The 14,912-nt window shown below is 47.1% G+C and overlaps 1 protein-coding gene across 3 annotated transcripts in view; it reads left to right on the top strand.

Annotated features, from left to right (window-relative positions):
• The first annotated feature begins 7,046 nt into the window (after positions 1-7,046).
• CDH20 (cadherin 20) overlaps positions 7,047-14,912 on the top strand; it is a 155,108-nt gene continuing 147,242 nt past the window's right edge. The window contains exon 1 of one of the 3 annotated variants that reach the window (XM_083449407.1): positions 7,047-7,123. The gene's annotated coding sequence lies outside the window, so the exon portion shown is untranslated. Of the gene's footprint in view, positions 7,124-8,751; positions 8,993-9,087; positions 9,312-14,912 lie in introns of those variants that run through there. The other 2 variants (XM_083449405.1, XM_083449406.1) reach the window with 2 other exon arrangements.

Here is a 14,912-nt window from a genome sequence, read left to right as displayed (position 1 = left end):
TTCTTAATATACTTAGAGAGTTACATTCAGACACCACAGTTAAAATCAGAACCGGGATGTCAGGCAACTATACTGACCCACTGCCACTGGGGAAAGGGGTAAAACAGGGTTGTTTGTTAGCGCCGTTCCTCTTTAATTTCTATATAAATGACATTGTTCAACATATGGCAAAGTATAAGTTAGCAGCTCCCGCCCTGGAAGGCAAATATCTGAATATATTGCTATATGCTGATGACATGGCTGTCATGGCACTTACTCGAAGGGGCCTACACAGCATGCTGGAGGGGCTCGCAGCTTATTGTGCCCAAAACTCTCTAAAGATAAATTATGACAAAACAAAAATTGTGGTGTTTACTAGAGCTCGCCAGACATTCAGATGGTCTTTAGATGAACACGTAATCGAACAGAGACTTTCTTTTAAATATCTTGGTATCACTTTCCAAGCTACATCTAGCTGGCTTGCCCACTTCAAGACTGTAGCCCTCCTAACACGTAGGACAATCGGTGCTCTGCTCAGCTTTTTTTATTTGAGGGGAGGGCAATTGGTGATCCCGGCACTAAAAGCTTTTGTAGGAAAAGTGATTCCCCAGATGCTATACGGAGTAGAACTCTGGGGATGGAATCAGAAGCTGCTAGAACGGCTTGAAATTTTTCAAAATTATTATCTCAAGAGGATTCTAGGCCTTCCTCAAGGAACCCCAGCAGCTCTCTTGAGGGTGGAGGTTGGATTACCCTCTGTGTCTGCCAGGGCCCACTTAAGATTCCTACGATTTTACATCAAACTTGCAAATACCACAAACACCTTATTGGCCAAACAAGCCTTTGTATCTCTTCAAAAGAATACCACTTGGCGTCAAAACCTATCTGAGATCCTGGTTAGATACACCCTACCGGAGTTTAACACCCTCAAACTGTGGAGCCCAGACAAAGTTCGGGAATGGATCCTGGAGAGAGACGCTCTGTTGGATATCACAAAAATTCAGAACCCAGGGTCCTCCCACTGGCTTCCCCGACTGAAAACAGTCAAAACCTGTGCCAATTATTTGGCGAATATCACCAATCCCACCCTTCGGAGAGCTTTCACCATGGCCCGTTTTCAAACCATTCCTACGGCCTACCTGACAGGCAGATATGCAAAAATCCCAGCAGAGCAACGTATATGTCTTTGTCATATGAGAACCCAAGAGGATCTCACACATTACATGTTGTATTGTCCCATCTATTCGGCCTTCAGGGATGCGATGTTACAAACTATTCCCAAATCAATAGTCAACTCTGAGGACCAAGTAAAGTTTTTACTGGTGGACGCTGATCCACGGATTTCTCACGTGGTAGCGGTCTTTGTGGTGAAGGCTATGAAAACTAGGGTACGGTTCCTGGACGAAACGGTGAGGTCCCTCCCATTGTTTTCCTAACCTGTTGCTGTATCTTCTTTCCTGAATGGTGGGGGTTTTTGGGTAGTCTCCTTGCTGGGATAGCATGGCATGAATTTTAGCTTACTTTTATAATCTTATTGTTATCTTTTAACAATGTTTTATGAATATTTAGATAAATATGCAAGTAGATAAATACTGTAGGGAAGGTAAACGGCGTTTCCATGCGCTGCTCTGGTTCGCCAGAAGCGGCTTAGTCATGCTGGCCACATGACGTGGAAGCTGTACGCCGGCTCCCTTGGCCAATAAAGCGAGATGAGCACCGCAACCCCAGAGTCGGCCACGACTGGACCTAATGGTCAGGGGTCCCTTTACCTTTACCTATGGTGTCAAGTTAGAAAGCAACATTTTCAAAACCAAATAAAATATGACTACAAAATTAGTAAAGGTACCTATTTATCTATCTGCACTTTGACGTGCTTTCGAACTGCTAGGTTGGCAGGAGCAGGGACCTAACAATGGACGCTCACCCCATCGTGGGGATTCGAACCGCCGACCTTCTGATCAGCAAGTCCTAGGCTCTGTGGTTTAACCCACAGTGTCTCACTAAAATTACTCGGCACGTAAGTCCAGGACTCAAAGGTTTACACTGACTGCTCACACTGGGCCTCTGGTTTCAAACATTCAGAAAAAACACACATGCTCTAAACATTGTGAACTTCCTCTGATGACGGTGCTTCCATCATCTGCATAAATGCGGGGGATCAATCTATTCCACCACCAAAGCTTCAAACACACACATCAAAATCCAGCATTGGAAAGGAAGAGTCTATTTGTATGGATAGCATTTTGTTCCCCTTACAGCTATATTAACAGAACACATAAAACTAATTGTAAATCTTGTGGGTTTGTTTTAGAATCTTCTCTTGCAGAACAGTTTGTATGATTTACAGATCACTGCATCTGGGGCGAGAGAGTGCCTATATTCCATTAGAATATAACATTTAAAGAACAGTGAAATGGTAAGCTGTGTTGACTGCATTTATAGCCAACCTTTCCTTGCTCGATGCAATATAATTCTCAGTGCAATAGAATGGCTGCCCCCCCCCCTTATATTATCTAAACTGAGAGGCAATGATCGGCTCAAGGTAGAGAACTTCATGGGTGCATGAGGATCTGAACTTGGGCTTCCTCAGTCTCTATCAGACTGGTGGCTGCTGCCTGCTGAGGCTAATGGAGTGAAGAACACAGCTGGGTGGCTAACAGCAGCTGGATCTCAGGATAGGCTGGTCAATGTTTCCCAAACTTGGGTCTCCAGCTGCTTTTGGACTACAACTCCCAGCATCCCTAGCGAGCAAGACCAGTGGTCAGGGATGATGGGAATTGTAGTCCAAACGCAGCTGGAGGCCCAAGTTTGGGAAACACAGGTGCAGACAGTGCTAAACTAGATGGCTCAATGGTATGATTCCATACAGTACGCAGAGGGTTCTGATGTTCCTCTGGATGAATTCTAATCAGTCCAGGGACTCAAATAATTTTATGTCTTATTTATTTATTTATTTTCACACACACACACACAGAGAGAGAGAGAGAGAGAGAGAGAGAGAGAGAGAGAGAGTAAAGCTGCAAAGGAACATGCTGCAGTGCTTTCTATGGATTGGTTGTAGGCGTTGGGAATGAACCACTTTATGAAAATTGCAACAAATATCTATTTCCCATTTGATCAGGTGTTTCCAGTCTCAAGGAAACAGTGATATCTGGAAGATTGAATTGTCTTGTGGTCCTGCCTGAACATGAATTTTCTATGGGAAATTGCTTGGGAAGGGAAGTTGCTTTCCCTCTTTTTCTCACGATGGATAGCTCAACTGATGGATAGAGCATGGTGCTAATAATATCGATGGATACAGCATGGTGCTAATAACACCAAGGTTGCAGGTTTGAACCCCAGCTGTATGGGACAGCTGAATATTCCTGCATCGCAGGGAGTTGGTCTAGATGAGCCTCAGGGTCACTTCCAACTCTATGATTCTCTCTCTCTTTCTTTCCAGAATGTGATGGGCTATGGGGAAAGTCACAGCAATGCCAACTCCCAAGTCAGAAGGCAGGTGGAGAGTGTGGGGGTGGTTATAACAGAGGGGAAGGTAAGAAGTTGTTCTGGGTTTGGATTGGGTTGGGTTGGGTTCTGGGACTGGTGGGGTTGAGGGAACTGGCTGCTGTTGGTGGGTCACTTTCTCTTTCGCCAAACTGCCATTACGGGTAAACCACGCTTGCAACATTTTAACTAGAATACCAATAGCAACAAAATAAAAAGCAACATTGTAGTAGAACTACCCATCTTCCACAAGAAACAAATTTGCAGCAGTGGAACGCTGAATGAAATAGTATTATCTGTCAATAAACCAAAGGGTGCATTCGCCACAGCCGTAACTCATTTGCAATGAGCAGTGTCAGATAAAAGAAAATCAAAACTCCACCATAGCTTGAAAAGAGTCCTTGATTCCATTTGAGTTGTTTTGTACTGAAACAATAACTTTTAAAAATTGATATTGGATGCTAATAAAGAAATTGAACCCCAAACTTTCTATGGCATGTTTATATCTGTAAATTACTGCAGATCTTTAAAAAATAAATAAATTATATAATCATGGCAATGTTTGTCTGGATTCCTAAACATTTGCGCCCAAAGGTCTTTAGATGAAGGACCCTTTAGATGTGCTTTTTTGCAAGAAGCCTATGACAAGGCTCTGCTTTAGGTCTGAGCCCTGTTATCAGCTCAGAAGAACTGTCCCTACTGAAAACACATCCAAAACCGTTTTTGAAACTCACAAAGCTTAAACAACTCTGGCTGCACTGCAAAGACATTGCCACATCACACAGAATTCGAATCAAATAGAATTAGAATTAGAATCTTAGAATTATAGAATCATAGAATTGTAGAGTTAGACCCTGAGGTCTAAGCCCCTGCAATGCAGGAATCTCAATCAAAACATCAATGACAGGTGGCCATCCAACCGCTGCTTAGAAACCTCCAGGGAAGGAGAGTCCATAACTTCCAGGGGAAGACCATTCCACCGTCAAACAACCAGCTCTTATTGCCAGAAAGTTTTTCCTGATGTTTGGTCAGAATCTCCTTTCTTGCAATTTGAAGCCATTGGTTCGAGTCCTACCCTCCAGAGCAGGAGAAAACAAGCTTGCTCCATCTTCCATGTGACAGCCCTTGAGATATCTGAAGATGGCTGTCATGTCTCCTCTCAAGTCTCCTCTTTGAGTATGGGTCTGGAGATCGTCCAGGCTTCCCCATTTTCATTTGCCCTGCTCATCACAGTAAGTCGACTCTGGTACACGTGACAAGCCCCCAACCTTCCTCCCAGCTTTGGAGTTGCAGAGGTGGCCAAGCATCCACACAGCAGTTGTTTGTCAACATCTGTCCCCTCCTCAGTTCCAAGACTGAGAGGAAGGCTTAAGCTTGTCCGGCCACTACATTGCCAAGGTACCTAGAGGACCTCAGACCTTCACTGGCCAAACCAGTGAGCCCCCGCATCCTTTTCAGCTCTGGAACTGGCCAGTGGTTTCCTTGGCCATTGAGTTGCTGAGATTGGAGACCACATTGGTCATGCAGCAGCTGAGCCAATAACTTCTTTCTGGTTCCAGAGGTTGACCAGGTGGCTATACTTTCTTTGGCTGCTGCATTGCTAGGTCACACAGGCCAGAAGGCTTTGGCAAACTAGCAAGGCCCCATTACTTTCCCCCACTCCATACCTGGGACAAGAAATTGTCTCTAACCTCATGCAGCACAGGTTCAGTGGCAGGCAAAGGGGCAAAGCCCTGGATAACACCATTTTTAAAAAGTCTGCAAAAGTCAGTAACGACAATAAAAAGGTGGATCCATGTTTTTTTAAAAAACAACAACAACCCTGTTATCCATCAGCACAATAAGCATCTCTCAAATAGAACTGCCCAGATAATATTCTGGCTATATAGTTGAGCCCCTGAACTTATCATGGTATTCCTGTACCACTCTGGAACCTGAGTGGTAGACCATTCGTAACTACAAATCCTAGGACAATCCTTGTGGTGGGATTGTCTATTGCAGAGGAGTCTACTGAGCTGCCGCCACTGCCACCTCTATCAGCTCATCAGGACGCCAACTGGCCATTAATTACGTCCCGCTGGTGGGCTTCCAGTTCGCTACTACTACCATAAAAAGGGGCACATATTCCTGGCACCAATTGGCTAATTCAATTTACTTGAGCAGACCTCGCTTCTGTCAGAATATTCATGAGCAGCAGAATGAGTACCAGAGGCTGAGGCAGATAGCAGCTACTTAGAACATGGGCAAGCAGGCAGAGGGAGTGTGAGAGAGAAAGGAGGACAATATAATACAGTGGTACCTCGGGTCACATATGCTTCAGTTTACACACTCCGCTAACCCAGAAATAGTGCTTCAGGTTAAGAACTTTGCTTCAGGATAAAAACAGAAATCGGGCTCCGGTGGCGCAGCGGCAGCAGGAGGCCCCATTAGCTAAAGTGGTGCTTCAGGTTAAGAACAGTTTCAGGTTAAGAACAGACCTCCGGAACGAATTAAGTACTTAACCTGAGGTACCACTGTACTAACTTTTTAAGAACAATGTTTATAAGTGCTTCCCTACAGTTTCCATTGCAAACAATCTAGCTAAAGCGGAAGCAGCCTCCCCTATGCTCCAGCCATTGACCCAAGGAGTACATTTTCAGAAGGCAACAGAACTGGAGAAGAATCTCAGGGAGCAATCCTATCCAGAAGCAGCTGGCGGAAGGCTAGCCAGTGTAAATTAAGGCAGCATAAATTTGCACCAAATCCAAGCCGTGTTCAGCAGTGGGGCTGCTGCTCAGTGTTAGAGATATGAAAGCTAGGAGCTAAATGGCACCCTAAACCGAGGTTATGGGCGTAACTACAGAATGTCTAGGCACGCTTTTTTTATATATACAGTGGTACCTCGGGTTAAGTACTTAATTCGTTCCGGAGGCCCGTACTTAACCTGAAACTGTTCTTAACCTGAAGCACCACTTTAGCTAATGGGGGCCTCCTGCTGCCGCTGCGCCGCCGGAGCATGATTTCTGTTCTCATGCTGAAGCAAAGTTCTTAACCTGAAGCACTATTTCTGGGTTAGTGGAGTCTGTAACCTGAAGCATATGTAACCTGAAGCGTATGTAACCCGAGGTACCACTGTATAAACAAGAATACAAAGCTGAAACTGAATGAACTGCATGGCAACCAAAATGCGGGTGGGATTATGGAGAGAAATGTGCCCCAAAACTCTTGGACAAGTATTGGACTGCAAGGTTTTGAGCGAGGGCAATTAGAATAAGATCTATTATTTGATTATTGATATAAAGCTCCAGAATGTATTTGGTATAGTTGAGTTTTTAACCTCTATCTTCAGTACATTGTATTTTATTCTATTGCTATGGCTGATGCAAAGGAAGATTCTTCGGATCCGATCTCTTGCACAAGCCACCTGCCTTGGCTTGGGCGCGGGCGCTTCTGGAGAGGCGAGGCTCGCGGCGGAGTTTGGCGCCGGGACCTTCCGAGAAGGTGCGCACGCGCGGGAAACGGCGCCTCTCGGCGCGGCTGGGTGAATGAGCGCGAAGCTACGGCGTCTATGGGAAGGGAAGGAGCGAGAGGAGGCGCGTGCTAGAGAGCGAGAGGCTCGCTTTGCTTCCTCCAGCGACCGATCGCGGGACAAGAAGAGGCGAAGGCGCCCCCACGTCCGGTAAGCCACGCGCAAAAGGGTTCGAAATGGAACGCAGCGGCGGGCGCGGGCCGGCTCGCTATTGGATAAGGAGTTTTCTCCCGCGCGTGGGAGTCCTCGACGTGAAGCTGTGAATGGAGCCGGGAAGGTGCGCGGTGGGGGGGGGGGGGTGAGATGGAGGGGTCTCCTGGTCTGTTTCGTCGGAAAGTCCCAGAGTTAAAAAAAAAAAAAAAAGACGCGATCCTAAAGGAGCGCGCAGGAGCCTTGCAGGGTAAATCGGTCCGCTTCGACGCCCCTTGTCCCCCAACCCTCTTAATCGGAGTGTTTCTTTTGAAAGCGCGCAGGTGGACCCGCCCCGCCCCATCGATCACATTTGAATGGCAATGCCCATCAACTTTTTTGGGGGGGGGGCTCTCAAATACAGTGGTACCCCGGTTTACATACGCTTCAGGTTACAGACTCCGCTAACCCAGAAATAGTACCTCGGGTTAAGAACTTTGCTTCAGGATGAGAACAGAAATCGTGCTCCAGCAGCGGCGGGAGGCCCCATTAGCTAAAGTGGTGCTTCAGGTTAAGAACAGTTTCAGGTTAAGTACCGATCTCCGGAACGAATTAAGTACTTAACCCCGAGGTATCACTGTATTTTATTGGGGAGTCGCCGGCTCCTATGGTGGGGAATCCTAACTCCGTATTAGGCACTGCGTTCCGGAACTAGGATGCGTGGTCGTTTACTCCGGATCCATCAAGCTGATGGGGGTCACATGCTGTGCTTCTGATTTACACCAGCGGAGAGGGTGGAGTTGAGACAGAGAAATGAAACGTGGGGGGGGGGGGGGGATATAAATCAGGCCTTGAAGAGCCGACTTTTGGAGAAAAAAAAGGAAAAAAGCGCTCGCTTTAAGAAGCGGAGTATCCGACCCTAGTCCTGGATAATCCTTGGGACGGGAAGGTATTTCTTGCTTATTGAGAGCTGCCGCCGCCGCCGCCGCCTCCTCTGTCTGCTCCTCAAGGTGCCAACCGGCCATTAATTACTTTCAGCTGGTGGGGTTCCAGGCGGCCCCACCCGGAGGAAGGGGCGCCCATTCCTGGCACCAATCAGCTAATTCCATTTACCTCCGCGGCGTTCGCTCCCGTCAGAATATTCATGAGCGGAGGAAGGAGCACCGGCGGCGGCGGCGGCGGCTCGGGCACACGGCGGCCGCTCCGAACAGGAGCGAGCAGGCGGCGCGAAAAGAGCAGCAAAGAAACACCACTTTCTTTCGATAATAATAAGAATGTCCACAACAGCTTCCCTCCAGTCTCTTGTCCCCAACTCGTCGGTGCCGAATGAGCCTCGCTTCTCCTCCCGCCACTGACTTGAGGCGAAACAGTGAAACATTCACCTCAGCGGCAGAAAACCTCTGAGGGGAAAGCGAGCGCCAGAGACGCCGCGCGACTTTTTATTTTATTTTATTTTTCTCCCGGTCGGAGAAAGCTGTTCCTTCTTTTAGTCAGCGCCCAGGTCGGTCTCGACGCGCGACTGACTACTGAGGGGCGGCGGGGAGGGGAAGCCTGAAGGAAACTCCTGACGAGCCGCTAGAGGGAAAAGGGGGGGAAGGACGCGCTGGCGTTGGTCACAGCGACGCCGGTGGGCAGGCGGCGGCGGCAGCGGGGAGCCGAGCTTCGCGGCGGGGGCTTCTGGCGGCTGGAGGCTGCGGTGGCGAGAGCTGGAGTTTGTGTCGGGACCTTGCGAGGAGAGGTGGTGAAGGAGAGCGGGGCGCCCTTGCGACGGCGGGGAGGCCACTCGCCGGTTGCTGGAAGGGAAGCGAGAGAGAGACTCGCTTTATCGTCTCCCGCCAACTTATCCCTGGACTAGAGGCGGCGGCAGCAGCAGCAGCAGCACCTCGCCGGGTAAGTGACGCACGGCGACTCTAAAAGGGACGCCTATTGAGGACAGGTCCGCGCGATCGTGCCTGGTTTTTCACGTGGCTGCGGATGGCGCTTCCTCCTGCGCCACGGAGAGATCCGAGCGTGTTTTGAGGGGGAAGGAGCGCCCAGGCACCGAGATCCTTTTCAGTCTGGTCTGGTCCCATGTTCGGTCCGAAGTTACAGGGCGCTGGATCCCAAGCTAGGCGATCAGAGTAGTTAGCGCGGCGGCTTACTCTGGGTTAAGAAAGAAGCTGTCATCTTTGATCTGACCCAAGGTGGAAGCTTCAGTGGACGCATCCAGGTACCAATGCTTGGGGGTTCGGGGTTGCCCCCCTTTGAGCGTCGTGTTCAAAGCAGGGGCCGCCCTCCTACAAGTTTGTGGAGGGAGGCACGACTAAAAATGAGAGTTATAGGTGGAGGAGCAGAAATAGAGAAGAGGCTGGACTCGAACCCATGGCTTCAAGTTACCAGAAAGGAGATTCCAGCTAAACATTCGTAAAAAAACTTTCTGACAGCAAGAGCTGTTTGGTAGTGGGGTGAACTCCCACCAGAGGTGGCGGGCTCTCCTTCCTTGGAGGTTTTTAAAGCAGAGGTTGGGTGGCCATCTGTCATGGATGCTTTAGTTGAGATTCCTGCATTGCAGGGGGTTGGGCTAGATGACCCTTGGGGTCCCTCTAAGATTCTATAAGCACATGTCTAGAACACAGAAGGAAGGAGGAGACCCTCTGGTGTGGCTACGGTGGCAATTCAGATCTGGAATTTTCTCACAGAGCTTTGGAAGTTTGACGTAACTCAGTGGTGCAGCTGTTTTGAGAAAATGGGAGCTGAGTTCTGCATCAGTGGGGAAAGAGTGGTACCTGTGGCAAGTGTGAGCGGCCTATTTGGGGTATTCGGGCAGTGGGCATCCCTTCCATGGTCAGTAGAGACATTTGCTACAGAAAGACCACTGCGAGGGGGTGGGGGAGCACAGGGAAGCTTTGTAAAGATGGAGACCATACAGAGGATAGTAGGAGCTGTATGCATTTAAGGATCTAAAAACAGGAGCCTGATAGGTTTTAAAGAGTGTTGCACAGCGCAGAGCAAAGCAAAGAGTCCTCTACAGAGAGCTTTTGCAGAAGTTGTGAGTTCTGTTCAGAGAGACTCTAAGGAGATGGGGGATCTTTTACCATGCCATGTCCTTAACCTCCGTGACAGTAGGGATAAATATGCAGTGATCTGTAGCAGAGCATCACTTTTAATTGGAGAGGTGGTCTGTAGAGGAAGTGAATTGTGAGAGCGCTGAAAGCAGGCTGAGAAGCATCAGCAGGACAGAAAGTATCCCAAAACCTCAGTTTCACTGTAAATAGGTAAAATTTAGTTTTTGTTTTGTTTTTGTGTGCTCTAAAACAAAGTGAACGCTTCTCTTCCTTCTTCCCAGAAGAGGTTTGTGTTCTTTTCTGACCAGCTGAATTGGTCACATTTGGCTGGTCATGGATGTCCCTTTCATATGGCACTTCAGATTCAGGAATCTGCCCATTTTTGTTCCTAGTATATATGAAGGAGAGAAAGAGGTGGAGAGGATGGAGTTGAGGTAGAGAAAATAAATGTTAAAAAGATACGGAAGGAAGAGATCCAGTGACTGGGACATAAATCAGGCAGAATATATGGGGCATTGATGAGAATAGTTCTTTTCACTCCTTTATATATTTTTTTTTATAAAAAAAAGTGCCCACTTTAGAAGAAAGAAAAAGAAGACGACTGATTATTGGCATCCAGCACTGAAACCAAGGCAGCTGATGCTGAGAGGAGCCAAAGGGTGCAGTTCTTCTTAGTTTAAAAACAGCAAGGCATTCTTTGCCAAAGATTGCTGTAAACACTGAATAAAGATTTCATTGTGGGTTGGTGTGACTAGAATAATTAGTCAGTTAATTGTTCATTCTGATTCAAAGGTGCAGTAATCAGCAATACATAGTGGTATTTTTTTAAAAAAAAATAGCAACAAGTGAAAGAGGAAGAAAGGCAAGTCAGTAACTTACAATATTTATCACTTATTGTCATATTTACCATCTGTTATAGAACCCAGAAAACTGAACTTGGTGGGGGGTTTTTATTTCTTTCAAAGGTAAATCTTGGGATTAAAAAAAAGAATCTTGCATCTACTCCTTTTCAGTTTGATGTGACAGTTGTGTTTCTCTCTCTCTCTCTTTAATGGAAAAAAAAATGCAAAGGTGACTATGGAATGAACATCTTAAATGGATTGACTAATACCAATTAATATATTCTTCTGTGCTCACTTTATTGCCAACTCAGCAGGGATGAAAGCTAATTGTGCCAGCTTTTGTGCTGCTCTGACACTCTTCAAGCAGGCTTGCTAGAGTGGAGCTGTAAACTGTGGGGTTTTTTTACACTGTAATTATTGTGTCTGGAGCAAGTTACATTACCAAAAACCCCCCCCAACCCGTTGCTCTATCAAATGCTCAACTGGCATTATAAAAAGTTTTTATAGTGTTAGCTATCCTATGTGACTTTATGCGGAGTGTGAAATGGTTGCTGGCGCCTCAGGATGACTTTAAATCGTGGAAATTATGAATACTTACATAGCACCATCAATGTGCATAGTGTTTTATAGCATAAGGTGTGGTTTTTAAAAAAACTAGTCCCGACCCTGAGGAAATGTAAAATTAGACAGTGGAGAGGAACCAAAGGGAGGCGAGAAGAAAAGATCATGAAGGATGGATGTAAGAAAAATCATTTAACCCATAACTGCAGTGCATTCCTATGTGCAGAAGTAGGTCTCACTGTATTCAGCGAGGTGAGCAGAGCAATCCTTACTCTGGCCCACGGAATAGCACAGTTGGTAAGGGCGTGGTGCTGACAACGCCAAGGCTGCAGGTTCGATCCCCATAAGGGATGGGTGCATATTGGTTGGACTAGATGCTCCTCAGAGTCCTTTCCAACTCTATGAGATTCTATGACCAGGAAAGAGAAGAATTGAGTTGTGGTGCCACTACTGCATCCTTGTCACTTGCACCAGCCAAAGCAGAAGGTGGAGGCAGTTGTAGCCACCCTTTTTTGTTGCACCAGCCCCAAGCTGGAGCCAGATGTTAGTATCCAATGGGTCTAGCTCCATCCTGAAATATCCTAATGCCCCATCCGTTACTACTGTGGGGGGGGGGGGAAGGTGGTAGCACACTGCCTCTGCTGTGGTTTCTTCAACTTGCAGCATGACAGCAGAGCCCCTTGCTTGTGTGATCCTATCCAGATGTGCAGACTGGGGGTTAGGACTGCAGCCTCACTCCCCAGTTGAGTACAGTATGTTTAAGACCGCAGCTTTAGGTGTGATTGGAGATGGTGACCTTTAGGGGGTGAATAAGCAAGGGCTTTTTGCTTTTGTAAAAGGTGGGCTTTAAGGAAGGATTTCAAGGAAGCGATAACTTGCACTTCATATAGTATACTGTGACTTCCTGACATTCACTGAAGGGAAAAAAACAACCCAGCAGTGTGATAGTAGCCTGATCTACCTCATAAGCAATAACTGTCATCTGCCTGTGGGCATCAACATGGCAGTACAAGGCTCTGGAACCACTTGACCAATCTGCAGAAAGAACGTGTCATTCAAAAGTCCATAGCCTGCAGGCAAGCCATGCCTTTTGCAAGCTTAATTACCCCCCTTCTTAATATAAAACCAAATCTCCTTTCATGGAGAGCATGTTTATGTTGGATGCAAAAAGTATATCCCACCTGTTTTTCAGAAGGAGTTCAAGGCAAAAAAAAAAAAAAAAAAAAAAGACAACAGGAATAAAATATAAACCAATTCGCAGTTCAAACAGATAAGTCAAAATGCCGGCATATGAAATAAATCAAAGTATTAGCATTTAAAACAAGACCGCAAGAAGAGTTTGCAAAACACCCATCACAATTAAAAGATCAAATTACCAAAGGGAAGGGAATAAATATTCAGCCAAAGGTGTTATTAAACAGCCATGTCTTCATCAGCTTTCTAAAACAGTACAGTACTGTGAATGGGCTGGCACACAACTCACATGGTAAGGCATTCCACAGGGATGGTGCCACTACAGAGAAGGTCCTACCCTTTGTCATTGCCAAGTGTTCCTCGTGGTGATGGAGCAGGGCTACAGAGGATAGCTGGAGCATAATAATAATAATAATAATAATAATAATAATAATAATAATAATAATTTATTTGTACCCCGCCCATCTGGCTGGGTTTCCCCAGCCACTCTGGGCGGCTTCCACAGAAACAAAAAATACAGTAAAATATCACAGATTAAAAACTTCCCTGAACAGGGCTGCCTTAAGATGTCTTCTAAATGTCAGGTAGTTATTTATCGCTTTGACATCTGCCGGGAGGGCGTTCCACAGGGCGGGCGCCACTACCGAGAAGGCCCTCTGTCTGGTTCCCTGTAGCTTTGCTTCTCGCAATGAGGGAACCGCCAGGAGGCCCTCGGAGCTGGACCTCAGTGTCCGGGCAGAACGATGGGGGTGGAGACGCTCCTTCAGGCAGGCTTATGTGGAAGGAGGAATTCCTTAGGGTATGTTGTTTGGTCGTTTAGTCGTGTCCGACTCTTCGTGACCCCATGGACCAGAGCACGCCAGGCACTCCTGTCTTCCACTGCCTCCCACAGTTTGGTCAGACTCATGTTTGTAGCTTTGAGAACACTGTCCAACATCTCATCCTCTGTCGTCCCCTTCTCCTTGTGCCCTCCATCTTTCCCAACATCAGGGTCTTTTCCAGGGAGTCTTCTCTTCTCATGAGGTGGCCAAAGTATTATCCAAAGTAGTTTCCTTAGGGTATACAGGTGACAAACCATTAAGGGCTTTAGAAGGCCAACACTAGCACCTTGAATTGAGCCTGGAAACAAGCCAGCTATCAGAATCCCAATTGCAGCTTTTTGCTTTGCAAGAGCACCCTCTAATTTGAAGGTTACTAAGGCATGAATTGCTGTGAAAGAAGTCTAGCTTTGTTAAGAAGGGCTGTAGCTGGTGAACCAGCCAAAGCTGAAAGAAGGCACCCCTCACCAGTGACACTACTTGCCCATCTAAGAAGAGTGCTGAGTCAAGCTACAAACTTGACATTTCAGGGCAAATGCAGCCCCACCCAGGATACATTGTAAACCCAAACCTGAATCATATGGTCTACCTAACAGCAATACTTCCGTTTTGTCTGGAGTCAGCATGTTCCACCCCATCCTTTGCCATTAACAAACTACAGTTCAATCTTTCACCTGCCTCCCTGGGATCTGATGGAAATTAGGACGTTGGGTGTCACCAGAATACTGATGACCCTGGAACCCATATATCTGGGTGACCTACACTGGTAGTTTCTTTTAACAGCACAGTGTGGGGAAAATGGAGCCTATTGGCTAAGAGAATGAAAACAGTCTCCCAGCATCCCCTCCCTGCTTCTTTCTCTCAGAACGGAGTGGAGCCAGTTAGATAAAGTAAAGGTAAAGGGACCCCTGACCATTAGGTCCAGTCTTGACCGACTCTGGGGTTGCGGCGCTCATCTCGCTTTATTGGCCGAGGGAGCCAGCGTACATGTGGCCAGCATGACTAAGCTGCTTCTGGCGAACCAGAGCAGCACACAGAAATGCCGTTTACCTTCCCACCAGAGCAGTACCTATTTATCTACTTGCACTTTGACGTGCTTTCAAACTGCTAGGTTGGCAGGAGCAGGGACCGAGCAACAGGAGCTCACCCCGTCACGGGGATTCGAACCGCCGACCTTCTGATCGGCAAGTCCTAGGCTCTGTGGTTTACCCCATGGCGCCACCCACGTCCCACCAGTTAGATACTTTGCCCCTAATGCCTACTGAAGGCAGCCCAGGAGCATATAACGAACAGCGGTATCAAATGTTGCTGAAGGATTCAGTTGTAGTCTCCCAGTCCATTTTCCAATGTA

The sequence above is a fragment of the Podarcis tiliguerta genome (genome assembly GCF_965153285.1).
Source record: "Podarcis tiliguerta genome assembly, chromosome: 7".
Taxonomy (NCBI): domain Eukaryota; kingdom Metazoa; phylum Chordata; class Lepidosauria; order Squamata; family Lacertidae; genus Podarcis; species Podarcis tiliguerta.
This window is presented reverse-complemented; position numbering and strand designations above follow the sequence as displayed.